Below are 14,516 nucleotides of genomic sequence, written 5' to 3' on the forward strand. Positions count from 1 at the left end.
ACAATCTGTAGTGTAATCCTGCCCATCTTGACGCAGCAGTATTCTGCCGGCTAATGATCTAATCGGACAATCAATGTCTCAAATGTAAAGTGTTTTTCCCATCTAGTAAAATGTGTAATGTATCGCTTGGATCTTTCATATCTGTATAATCAGCCGCAGACAGACTTCTAGGACCGCCATCAGCCTAAAAAATGGGGGATGCTGCACTAACCCATTCTGCAGCCTCTTCTTACAGGTGACAGAATTCAGACAAGTCTCACACCCGTGTGCTGCGATCTCGGACTGGGTGAACAGCAGTTATGACAGGTTGAGGGGCCCTTAATGGGTGACTCAAAGGAAATCTTGGTAGTGAGTGGACAGCCATGGTGCTATCGCACATCTCTCCGCGTCTGCTGCTCCTCCTGTCACTAGCTGTACTGCTGTCCTGCACATGTTATGCTGCTCCTCCTGTCACTAGCTGTACTGCGGCCATACACCTGTTTTCCTCTTTCTTTTTTTTTTTTTTTCCTCCCTGCAACTTCCAGCTGGTGTGGAAGGAATTCGGTCTACTCTTCCATAACATCTCCTAGTCATCCTTTTCACCCAGTGGAGTAACTAGACTCCAATGGGCCCTGGTTAAAACTTTGGGCCTGGGCCCCCACCTCCTGGATGTCTGTCGTTCTCATAAAAGACATGTTCACCGTTCAATGTCCCTTGTGCTGCTCTTATCCGACACCTGAAAATAAAGTATATTTCTTGCCTTCCTGCAATGCATTTGCTAAAGCTCGCGCTCAGGTTCTCTGTGAAACACCGGCATCTGCTACCGGCCACTGATTGCCTGGCGGTGGCGTGTATTGCAGTGCAGGGAGCCGGCGAGTCTCTGCATGCTTCAGCTCAACATGGGTCCTCGGACAAGTCCAGCCTGCCAGTCACTGGTGTCAGTGGACTCCTTTCCAGTACAGGCCCGGTCCCTTATATCGGCATCCCTCCCATTCTATATGAAGGACCGATATCTGTGAGGTATTGGGAACATATGAGACTAATAACAGAGGCTGGGAATCACTGATCAGCATTGTCCAAAGTAACAAGCCTAGCCATCATAAGCACATACAGTAAGTTGGCAGGGAATGTTTAATTAGTAACCAGATTATTTTGGGAAAAACTTTTTTTTTAATTTAAAGAAGGAAATGATTGGGAGATTGATCCAAATTTAAAAAACAAACACTGAGCAGCCAATTACTGCGCAGCTTTCATTGTGCAGAACAGTTATAAATAATGAAAGTAGAGCTCTGATTGGTTGCTATGGGCAACTAGCTGTTTCCTTCAGGACAGGTTTGGTAAATGAAGCCAGAGTTTGTTTTGAAGCAGGAGAGTGAGGGACATCGATCTCACAAATGATGGCACCTCAGAGCCGCACAGCACAGCCGTTCATGGCACGCTAGACGAGGCACAAGACGCCTCATTGTCTCCATCAGTCCTCAGTCAGGGTCCGTGGTGGTGATTGGCACAGTGTAGGCACATTATAAAGACCCGGCCAGGGACATTCTTAGCACTCAGCCTATTGCTTTGTATGGAAGCCATCATGGAGACCGCTTTTCTAGAATATCAGTTTAGTCCCAGATTATGGCAGGAGGGCAGAGAACTGAAGCATAAAATAAATTGATAGATCCTGAGGGGTGTGCTATATAAGATCTAAATAATACCGCCACACCATGATGACCACTATACAGTACCTCAATAATATTACCATGCTGCCTATATATATATATAAAAAAAAATAAAAATTCCATGTTCATCGTTTACCTACAGAAACTCTCCATCTTGCTGTTGCGCAGTGCTCTAAATAATGTACATCAGAAATAATGGCGTCATAACCAATAGTTACTCCACGATAAATGGTGCTGCCCTGACTGTATCCCGGAAAATACTGCTCGATGTATAGAAGCCTAAAAAATGTGGACAAAGGGAGACCCATATTGGGTTCCAGATGGTCTCCATATAGGAAACTGCCATATTGTGCCACAAACCTTAATAATGACTACTGCCCTGTGAAATATGACCACCTTTGTGGCACTTATATAGTAACTAGCTGTACTACCCGGCTTCGCCCGGGTTAATGACTGCTGTTAGCAAAATAGAATGTGTTAACAAAAATTTATTCTGCACACAAAAAACACAAAATAAATAGATAGAAATGTAATTATTAAAAGGCAAAAACTAAGCTAATAGAAGAATTTCACAACATATATTAGCTTTGTTATACTGAGAATGTCTTTGTTGCCTATATTAACCAATCAGAGCTCAGGTTAATTAACTGTAGCAAAATAGAAGCTGAGCTGTGATTGGTTGCTATTGGCAGCCTGATAAATCCACAGCCAACAGTAAGCCCACCCCCTGGCAGTATATATTAGCTCACACATACACATAATAGACAGGTCATGTGACTGACACCTGCCGGATTTCCTATATGGTACATTTGTTGCTCTTGTAGTTTGTCAGCTTATTAAATCAGATTTTTATTTTTGAAGGATAATACCAGACTTGTGTGTGTTTTAGGGCGAGTTTCATGTGTCAAGTTGTGTGTGTTGAGTTGCGTGTGGCGACATGCATGTAGCGACTTTTGTGAGATGAGTTTTGTGTGGCGACATGCGTGTAGCAACATTTTGTGTGTCGAGTTGCATGTGACAGGTTAGTGTAGCAAGTTGTGTGCAGCAAGATTTGCGCGTGGCGAGTTTTATGTGTGGTGCGTTTTGAGTATGTGCAAGTTTTGTGTGAGGCAACTTTTGCATGTGGTGCAACTTTTGTACATGTGGCAATTTTTCTGTGTGTGCAAGTTTTGCATGAGGTGAGTTTCCCATGAGGTGAGTTTTGCACGTGTGGCGAGTTTTGCGTGAGCCTAGTTTTGCATATGGCGAGTTTTGCATGTAGCGAGTTTTGCGAGTTTTGAGTGGTGACTTTTGTGTTTCGACTTTTATGTGGCGAGGTTGGTGTGTGTGGTGAAATGTGTGCTGAGGGTCGTATATGTGTTCAAGCACGTGGTAGTGTGTGGCGCATTTTGTGTTTGTGTTCATATCCCCGTGTGTGGTGAGTATCCCATGTCGGGGCCCCACCTTAGCAACTGTACGGTATATACTCTTTGGCGCCATCGCTCTCATTCTTTAAGTCCTCATTGTTCACATCTGGCAGCTGTCAATTTTCCTCCAACACTTTTCCCTTCACTTTTTCCCCATTATGTAGATAGGGGCAAAATTGTTTGGTGAATTGGAACGCGCGGGGTTAAAATTTCACCTCACAACATAGCCTATGACGCTCTCGGGGTCCAGACGTGTGACTGTGCAAAATTTTGTGGCTGTAGCTGCGACGGTGCAGATGCCAATCCCGGACATACATACATACATACATACTTACATCCACACATTCAGCTTTATATATTAGATATACCTGTATGTAATCTCCTGTATATAGTATATACCTGTGTGTCATCTCACCTATATATAGTATATATCTGTGTGTCATCTCCTGTATATAGTATATACCTGTATGTCATCTCCTCCTATACATAGCATATACCTGTATGTCACCTCCTCCTGTATATACTATATACCTGTAGGTAATCTTCTCCTGTATATAGTATATACCTGTGTGTCATCTCCTCCTGTATATAGTATGTACCTGTATGTCATCTCCTCCTGTATGTAGTATGTACCTGTATGTCATCTCCTCCTGTATATAGTATATACCTGTGTGTCATCTCCTCCTGTATATAGTATATATCTGTATGTCATCTCCTCCTGTATTAGCCCTCGTTCACACGTTATTTGGTCAGTATTTTTACCTCAGTATTTGTAAGCTAAAATGGCAGCCTGATAAATCCCCAGCCAACAGTAAGCCCACCCCCTGGCAGTATATATTAGCTCACACATACACATAATAGACTGGTCATGTGACTGACAGCTGCCGGATTCCTATATGGTACATTTGTTGCTCTTGTAGTTTGTCTGCTTATTAATCAGATTTTTATTTTTGAAGGATAATACCAGACTTGTGTGTGTTTTAGGGCGAGTTTCGTGTGTCAAGTTGTGTGTGTTGAGTTGCGTGTGGCGACATGCATGTAGGGACTTTTGTGAGATGAATTTTGTGTGGCGACATGCGTGTAGCAACTTTTTGTGTGTCGAGTTGCATGTGACAGGTTAGTGTAGCAAGTTGTGTGCAGCAAGTTTTGCGCATGGCGAGTTTTGCGCGTGGCGAGTTTTGTGTGGTGCCTTTTGAGTGTGCAAGTTTTGTTTGAGGCAACTTTTGCATGTGTTGCAACTTTTGTGCATGTGGCAATTTTTCTGCGTGTGCAAGTTTTGCGTGTGGCGAGTTTTCCATGAGGTGAGTTTTGCACGTGTGGCGAGTTTTGCATGTGGAGAGTTTTGCGCGTGGCGAGTTTTGAGCGGCGACTTTTGTGTTTCTACTTTTATGTGGCGAGGTTGGTGTATGTGTGGTGAAATGTGCGCTGAGGGTGGTATATGTGTTCGAGCACGTGGTAGTGTGTGGCGCATTTTGTGTGTGTGTTCATATCCCTGTGGTGGTGTGGTGATTATCCCATGTTGGGGCCCCACCTTAGCAACTGTACAGTATATACTCTTTGGCGCCATCGCTGTCATTCTTTAAGTCCCCCTTGTTCACATCTGCCAGCTGTTAATTTGCCTCCAACACTTTTCCTTTCATTTTTTCCCCATTATGTAGATAGGGGCAAAATTGTTTGGTGAATTGAAAAGCGCGGGGTTAAAATTTCACCTCACAACATAGCTTTGACGCTCTCAGGGTCCAGACGTGTGACTGTGCAAAATTTTGTGCCTGTAGCTGCGACGCCTCCAACACTTTTCCTTTCACTTTTTCCCCATTATGTAGATAGGGGCAAAATTGTTTGGTGAATTGGAAAGCGCGGGGTTAAAATTTCACCTCACAACATAGCCTATGACGCTCTCGGGGTCCAGACGTGTGACTGTGCAAAATTTTGTGGCTGTAGCTACGACGGTTCAGATGCCAATCCCGGACACACACACACACACACACATTCAGCTTTATATATTAGATATTGCCCCTATGTATCCCCCAGAAAATACAGCTTCTTTCATGTATGTGGGGATAGCCCCCTGTCTGCCTCAAAACAGTAATAGCCCACTTTAAAATGGCCACCAAGTGCCCCCTTATATGAAAATTGTACCGCCTTATGAAAGTCTGCTGCCCCCGATGCCCAGGGTGGGAGCTCTATTTCCCTGTTTGACCCATGTCACGTAGACCTGGCCTATCAAGCGTGTACTCCATGTTGTTTTTGTAGTGCTAGGTACTGTATTCCCAAAATCTTCCCGGGAGGGGAGCTCACACTTTATTCTACCTGGTGGAATAAAAAGTATACGATTACTGTTCTGGCACTTCTTAAAGGATGTGTCAGTGTTTGTCACCTTTTTTGATATTTATGGAGCACGGTGAGAATTGGAACAGTAGGAGAAAAAAGAAAAAAAATTCAAATGGGACATAATTACACCCAGTGGCGTAACTACAAAGTTATGGGCCCCGGTGCGAACTTCCAAATGGGCCCCCCCCCCCCCCCCCGCCATAAAATTCAATGTAACCCCCATAGAATACAATGCAGCCCCCCTCATAGTATAATGCAGCCCCTCCATACAGGGGCAGTGAGAAAGACACGAGCAAATGGTGACTAGGGGGCAGGGGAGAGGGCACAAGTGGGCAAGGAAGACAGGCACAAGGGGACACATGGGGGCTAGGAGGCAGGGGAGAAGGTTACAAGGGGGCTAGTGGGCAAGGGAGACTGACACAAGGGGACAATGGAGACTGACACAAGGGGCACATGGGGACAAGTGGGCAAGGGAGACTGACACAAAGGGCACATGGGGACTAGTGGACGAGGGAGACTGGCACACGGGGACAAGGGACAAGCACAAGGGGACAAGGGAGACAGGCACAAGGGGACACACAGGGACTAGTGGGCAAGAGACTGACACAAGGGATACAAGCACAAGGGGACACACAGGGACAAGTGGGAAAGGGAGACTGACACACAGGGACTAGTGGGCGAAGGAGACTGACACAAGCACAAGGGGACAAAGGAGACTGACACAAGCACAAGGGGACATAGGAGACAGGCACATGGGGACACACAGGGACTAATGGGCAAGGGAGACTGGCACATGGGGACACAAGCATAAGGGAGACAGGCTCAAGGGGACACACGGCCCCCTGACCTGCCAGAGCCGCTTGCAGCTGTGACCGTGGTAGTTACGCCGCTGCCTCACACACACACATACTACAGATATCACACACACACACACACACACACACACACATCATACTACAGATATCACACACACACACACATCAGTTATCACACACACACTAGATATCACACATACACACACTACAGATATCACACACACACATCATATTACAGATATCACACACATACTACAGTTATCACACACACACTACAGATATCAAACACACACTACAGATATCACACACACACTACAGATATCACACACACACACACACACACACACACACAGACATACTACAGATATCACACACACACTACAGATATCACACACACACAGACATACTACAGTTATCACACACACACTACAGATATCACACACACACACACACACACACACACACACACACACACACACACACACACACACACACACACCAGAGATACCAGCTCATATACACAACTCACAATCTCCTCTCTGGTACAGGGGTGGCTGATGTAAACCGGCTGCAGCTCCTCAGCTTCTCCTGACTAAAGCGGCTCTGTCCCGCACCTCCCCCCTGCTCTCGCCTTCTGTCCCGGGGTTATTTTGGCTTTCTCTTAAATACGATCTCATTCAGAGGTACATGAGATGTATGAGGGGGAAAAAACAGATTGAGAAGCTGTCTCATCGTGATGACTGGAGCTGCTTCCTGTCTCTCACGTGCCCCGGCTGCCCCCTTCCCCTAGATACGCCTCGGACTGTTGCTGTGCAGGAGGAATCCCCTGCACTGCAATATGGTGTTGGGTGCCAGCACAGCCCGCACAGTGGTCTATCCAGCACAGCCCGCACAGTGGTCTATCCAGCACAGCCCGCACAGTGGTCTATCCAGCACAGCCCGCACAGTGGTCTATCCAGCACAGCCCGCACAGTGGTCTATCCAGCACAGCCCGCACAGTGGTCTATCCAGCACAGCCCGCACAGTGGTCTATCCAGCACAGCCCGCACAGTGGTCTATCCAGCACAGCCCGCACAGTGGTCTATCCAGCACAGCCCGCACAGTGGTCTATCCAGCACAGCCCGCACAGTGGTCTATACAGCACAGCCCGCATCTCTCGCCCCCCCCGAGAATGCCCCCACAGTCCAGTAAAAAAACAAAAAAACACTCTCCTTACCTTTCCTCTTGCCAGCGTTGCTTCCTGCTCCGATCTCAGGCTCGGCTGCAGTCTGCCCGGGACACAGCAGGTGCGCGATGATATGACGTCATCGCGCACCTGCAGTGTCAGAGGCAGAGCGGGGAATGATGGGAGAGGGAGCGTCTGTAGACGCTCTCTCCTCCGTCATTGCATTTAACTGTACCGGCGTCATAGACGCCGGTATAGTTGAATGCGACGGCGGGGGGGGTGAGTCGGTGGCGGGGGGAGGCGGATCGAGCAGCCCATGACTGGCACCGGCTCTTCTGGCATTTGCCAGAAGTGCCCGATGGCCAGTCCGGCCCTGCTCTGACCTGCCGGCCCCGGGCCCCTGACCTGCCGGGCCCGGTCGCAGTGGCGACCGCTGCAACCGCGGTAGTTACGCCCCTGTCCATACTGTACAATGGCCACACATAGTGCTCTATACTGTACAATGGCCACACATGATGCTCCATACTGTACAATTGGCCACACATGATATTGCCTACAGTATAATGGCCACACATAGTTACTCCTACACACGCGGCTGAGCTCCGTACACATTGCACATGCGGCTCCCCTCCGTACACCTCGTACACACCCGGCTCCGCTCCGTACACCTTGCACACACGGCTCCGCTCCGTATACCTCGTACACACATGGCTCCGATCCGTACACCTCGTACACACACGGCTCCGCTCCGTACACCTTGCACACACGGCTCCGCTCCGTACACCTTGCACACACGGCTCCGCTCCGTATACCTCGTACACACATGGCTCCGCTCCGCACACCTTGCACACACGGCTCCGCTCCGTATACCTCGTACACACATGGCTCCGCTCCGTACACCTTGCACCGTACTCCGTGTACGGAGCGGAGCCGTGTGTATGAGGTATACGGAGCGGAGCCGTGTGTGCAAGGTGTACGGAGCGGAGCCGTGTTTGTACGAGGTGTACGGAGCGGAGCCGTGTGTGTACGAGGTGTACGGAGCGTAGCCGTGTGTGTACGAGGTGTACGGAGCATAGCCGTGTGTGTACGAGGTGTACGGAGCGTAGCCGTGTGTGTACGGAGCGTAGCCGTGTGTGTACGAGGTGTACGGAGCGTAGCCGTGTGTGTGCGCAAGGTGTGCGGAGCGGAGCCATGTGTGTACGAGGTATACGGAGCGGAGCCGTGTGTGCAAGGTGTACGGAGCGGAGCCGTGTGTGCAAGGTGTACGGAGCGGAGCCGTGTGTGTACGAGGTGTACGGATCAAAGCCATGTGTGTACGAGGTGTACGGAGCGTAGCCGTGTGTGTGCGCAAGGTGTGCGGAGCGGAGCCATGTGTGTACGAGGTATACGGAGCGGAGCCGTGTGTGCAAGGTGTACGGAGCGGAGCCGTGTGTGCAAGGTGTACGGAGCGGAGCCGTGTGTGTACGAGGTGTACGGATCGGAGCCATGTGTGTACGAGGTATACGGAGCGGAGCCGTGTGTGCAAGGTGTACGGAGCGGAGCCGGGTGTGTACGAGGTGTACGGAGGGGAGCCGCATGTGCAATGTGTACGGAGCTCAGCCGCGTGTGTAGGAGTAACTATGTGTGGCCATTATACTGTAGGCAATATCATGTGTGGCCAATTGTACAGTATGGAGCATCATGTGTGGCCATTGTACAGTATAGAGCACTATGTGTGGCCATTGTACAGTATGGACAGGGGCGTAACTACCGCGGTTGCAGCGGTCGCCACTGCGACCGGGCCCGGCAGGTCAGGGGCCCGGGGCCGGCAGGTCAGAGCAGGGCCGGACTGGCCATCGGGCACTTCTGGCAAATGCCAGAAGAGCCGGTGCCAGTCATGGGCTGCTCGATCCGCCTCCCCCCGCCACCAACTCACCCCCCCCCCGCCGTCGCATTCAACTATACCGGCGTCTATGATCTCCGTACACCTCGTACACACACGGCTCCGCTCCGTACACCTTGCACACACGGCTCCGCTCCGTACACCTCGTACACACATGGCTCCGCTCCGTACACCTCGTACACACACTGCTCCGCTCCGTACACCTCGTACACACACGGCTCCGCTCCGTACACCTCGTACACACACGGCTCCGCTCCGTACACCTCGTACACACACGGCTCCGCTCCGTACACCTCGTACACACACGGCTCCGCTCCGTACACCTTGCACACATGGCTCCGCTCCGTACACCTTGCACACATGGCTCCGCTCCGTACACCTTGCACACATGGCTCCGCTCCGTATACCTCGTACACACATGGCTCCGCTCCGTACACCTCGTACACACACGGCTCCGCTCCGTATACCTCGTACACACATGGCTCCGCTCCGTACACCTCGTACACACACGGCTCCGCTCCGTACACCTTGCACACACGGCTCTGCTCCGTATACCTCGTACACACATGGCTCCGCTCCGTACACCTCGTACACACATGGCTCCGCTTCGTACACACCCGGCTCCGCTTCGTACACCTCATACACACCCGGCTCCACCTTGTACACCTCATACACACACGGCTCCGCCTTGTACACCTCATACACACCCGGCTCCGCCTTGTACACCTCATACACACACGGCTCCGCTCCGTACACCTCATACACACCCGGCTCCGCCTTGTACACCTCATACACACCCGGCTCCGCTCTGTACACCTCATACACCCACGGCTCCGCTCCGTACACCTCATACACATACTGCTCCGCTCTGTACACCTCATACACACACGGCTCCGCTCCATACACCTCATACACACACGGCTCCGCTCCGTACACCTCATACACACCCGGCTCCGCCTTGTACACCTCATACACACACGGCTCCGCTCCGTACACCTCATACACACACAGCTCCGCTCTGTACACCTCATACACACACTGCTCTGCTACATCCACACAAACCCCTCCTGACCTCACACAAAAGCTTACCCTCCTCCAGCATGATGACAACCAGCACTGCACTACTGTCCTGCACTACACGGAAGCCCTTGATCATGTGACTCCGACTCCTCCCCTCCTGTGACCTCATCCTAGGTCCTGTGCGCACAGAGCAGCTGCAGCCATAGTTGTGGTGTGCGGCTCTCTGCGGTGGAGGGGCTCTGCTGCCGTGACAAGTGCAGTCCCACCCGTGATCGCGCATGCACTGAGAGAGTGCACGCGCACCAGGGCCTGTAAAGAAGGTTTATAAAGGGCCGGCGGCCCATTTTGTAGCTCAGAGTTCTTAGGGGCCCCTAAGCACTGCGGGCCCCGTCGCAATTGCGACCCCTGCGACCGCGGTAGTTACGCCCCTGATTACACCCAAAATAGGCAGGACAAAATTGTTGGCACCCTCAACTTAATATTTGGTTGCACACCCTTTGGAATAAATAACTACAATCAATCGCTTCCTATAGCCATCAACAAGCTTCTTACACCTCTCAACTGGAATTTTGGGCCACCCTTCTTTTGTAAACTGCTCCCGATCTCCCATATTTGAAGGCACCTTCTCCAACAGCAATTTTAAGGTATCTCCTTAGGTGTTCTATGGTTTTGATTAGGACTCCTTTCTGGCCATTTCAGATCTCTCCACTACTTTGTTTCCATCCATTTCTGGGGGCTTCTTGAAGTATGTTTGGGGTCATTGTCCTGGAAGACACATGATCTAGGACTCAAACCCAGCTTTCTGACACTGGGCACTACATTGCCACCTAAAATCCTATGGATATCTTGAGATTTCATGATGGCTTGCACACATTCAAGGCACTCCGTACCTACAGTCAAATATGGTGGAGGTTCAAAGATGTTTTTTTTTTTTGCTGCCTCTGTCACTGAGGCCGGCGTCACACTGGCGAGTTTTACGGACGTATGAGCGCAGAAAATACATCCGTAAAATACGCATAACACACGGCCCAATGATTCTCTATGTCCCAGCTCCTATCAGCCGTATTTTACTGATCCGTATTATACGGTCTTGTACGGCCGTAGAAAATCGCAGCATGCTGCGTTTGTCACCGTATTGCGCAAAAAAAATCGCAAATGAATGTCTATGGGGGCGAGAAAAATACGGATTACACACGGACCATGCGTGTGACTGGCGAGAAATACGCAGCGGTGTTCTATAGAAAAGCCGGTAATTCAATTGCCGGCTTTTCATTTCTCCTTCCCAAACCCGACAAAATATGAGACATGGTTTACATACAGTAAACCATCTCATATCCCCTTTTTTTTTTTGCATATTCCACACTACTAATGTTAGTATTGTGTATGTGCAAAATTTGGGCGCTGTAGCTTGTAAAATAAAGGGTTAAATGGCGGAAAAAAACTGGCGTGGGCTCCCGCGCAATTTTCTCCGCCAGAGTTGTAAAGTCAGTGACTGAGGGCAGATATTAATAGCCTAGAGAGGGTCCATGGTTATTGTCCCCCCCCATCTGAAGGGGTTAAATCATTTTACAGCCAGGAGCTGTGCTAATGCACTCGCTCCTGCCTGTAAAACCCCAGCGCCCAAATTTTGCACATACACACTACTAACATTAGTAGTGTGGAATATGCAAAAAAAAAAAAAGGGATACGAGATGGTTTACTGTATGTAAACCATGTCTCATATCCTGTCGGGTTTGTGAAGGAGAAATGAAAAGCCGGCAATTGAATTACCGGCTTTTCACATATCTCGCGCTGAATTAAATATAAATACAGTGTGCGTGTATGTATGTATGTATGTATATGTATATATATATATATGTATATGTATATATATATATATATATATATACATATATACACACACAGTGGGGCAAAAAAGTATTTAGTCATTCAGCAATAGTGCAAGTTCCACCACTTAAAAAGATGAGAGGCGTCTGTAATTTACATCATAGGTAGACCTCAACTATGGGAGACAAACTGAGAAAATAAAATCCAGAAAATCACATTGTCTGTTTTTTTATCATTTTATTTGCATATTATGGTGGAAAATAAGTATTTGGTCAGAAACAAAATTTCATCTCAATACTTTGTAATATATCCTTTGTTGGCAATGACAGAGGTCAAACGTTTTCTGTAAGTCTTCACAAGGTTGCCACACACTGTTGTTGGTATGTTGGCCCATTCCTCCATGCAGATCTCCTCTACAGCAGTGATGTTTTTGGCTTTTCGCTTGGCAACACGGACTTTCAACTCCCTCCAAAGGTTTTCTATAGGGTTGAGATCTGGAGACTGGCTAGGCCACTCCAGGACCTTGAAATGCTTCTTACGAAGCCACTCCTTCGTTGCCCTGGCGGTGTGCTTTGGATCATTGTCATGTTGAAAGACCCAGCCACGTTTCATCTTCAATGTCCTTGCTGATGGAAGGAGGTTTGCACTCAAAATCTCACGATACATGGCCCCATTCATTCTTTCATGTACCCGGATCAGTCGTCCTGGCCCCTTTGCAGAGAAACAGCCCCAAAGCATGATGTTTCCACCACCATGCTTTACAGTAGGTATGGTGTTTGATGGATGCAACTCAGTATTCTTTTTCCTCCAAACACGACAAGTTGTGTTTCTACCAAACAGTTCCAGTTTGGTTTCATCAGACCATAGGACATTCTCCCAAAACTCCTCTGGATCATCCAAATGCTCTCTAGCAAACTTCAGACGGGCCCGGACATGTACTGGCTTAAGCAGTGGGACACGTCTGGCACTGCAGGATCTGAGTCCATGGTGGCGTAGTGTGTTACTTATGGTAGGCCTTGTTACATTGGTCCCAGCTCTCTGCAGTTCATTCACTAGGTCCCCCCGCGTGGTTCTGGGATTTTTGCTCACCGTTCTTGTGATCATTCTGACCCCACGGGGTGGGATTTTGCGTGGAGCCCCAGATCGAGGGAGATTATCAGTGGTCTTGAATGTCTTCCATTTTCTAATTATTGCTCCCACTGTTGATTTCTTCACTCCAAGCTGGTTGGCTATTGCAGATTCAGTCTTCCCAGCCTGGTGCAGGGCTACAATTTTGTTTCTGGTGTCCTTTGACAGCTCTTTGGTCTTCACCATAGTGGAGTTTGGAGTCAGACTGGTTGAGGGTGTGCACAGGTGTCTTTTTATACTGATAACAAGTTTAAACAGGTGCCATTACTACAGGTAATGAGTGGAGGAAAGAGGAGACTCTTAAAGAAGAAGTTACAGGTCTGTGAGAGCCAGAAATCTTGATTGTTTGTTTCTGACCAAATACTTATTTTCCACCATAATATGCAAATAAAATGATAAAAAAACAGACAATGTGATTTTCTGGATTTTTATTTCTCAGTTTGTCTCCCATAGTTGAGGTCTACCTATGATGTAAATTACAGACGCCTCTCATCTTTTTAAGTGGTGGAACTTGCACTATTGCTGAATGACTAAATACTTTTTTGCCCCACTATATATATATACATATATATATATAGACTGTATATATGTTGTTACGAACATTTGAGCACATAAATCCATTAGATGTCGGTTTTGCAAGCCTGCAAGAAAATCTCGCAGTACGGATGCCATACGTATTACATACAGAAGATGCCATGCGCAAAATATGCTGCAACACCCTGCCTACGGATGACATACGGATCACTATTTTGGGAACATTTCTGCATATTACGGCCGTAAAAAACGGACCGTATTTACATACGCTGAGTGTGACGCCGGCCTGAGTGTCAGAGCGACTTGTGGACAAATGAAACCAAGATTGAGCTTTTTAATAAAGCACATAATTCTACTGTTTACTAAAAATAGAATGAGGCCTACAAAGAAAAGAACACAGTACCTACAGTCAAATATGGTGGAGGTTCAAAGATGTTTTAGGGTTGCTTTGCTGCCTCTGTCACTTTTCTTTGTAGGCCTCATTCTATTTTTGGTAAACAGTAGAATTATGTGCTTTACCAAAAAGCTCAGTCTTGGTCTCATTTGTCCACAAGTCGCTTTCCCAGAAGGATTTTGATTTACTCAGGTAGATTTTGGGAAACTGCAGTCCAGAATTTTATGTCTCTGTGTCAGCAGTGGGGTCTTCCTGGGTTTCCTGCCATAGAGTTTCATTTAATTCAAATGTCGACAGACAGTTCATGCTGACACGGATACACCCTGAGCCTGCCAGACAGATGGAATTTCTGTGGAACTTGATTGGGG

Source organism: Ranitomeya variabilis, chromosome 2 (genome assembly GCF_051348905.1).
Source record: "Ranitomeya variabilis isolate aRanVar5 chromosome 2, aRanVar5.hap1, whole genome shotgun sequence".
Classification (NCBI taxonomy): Eukaryota; Metazoa; Chordata; class Amphibia; order Anura; family Dendrobatidae; genus Ranitomeya; species Ranitomeya variabilis.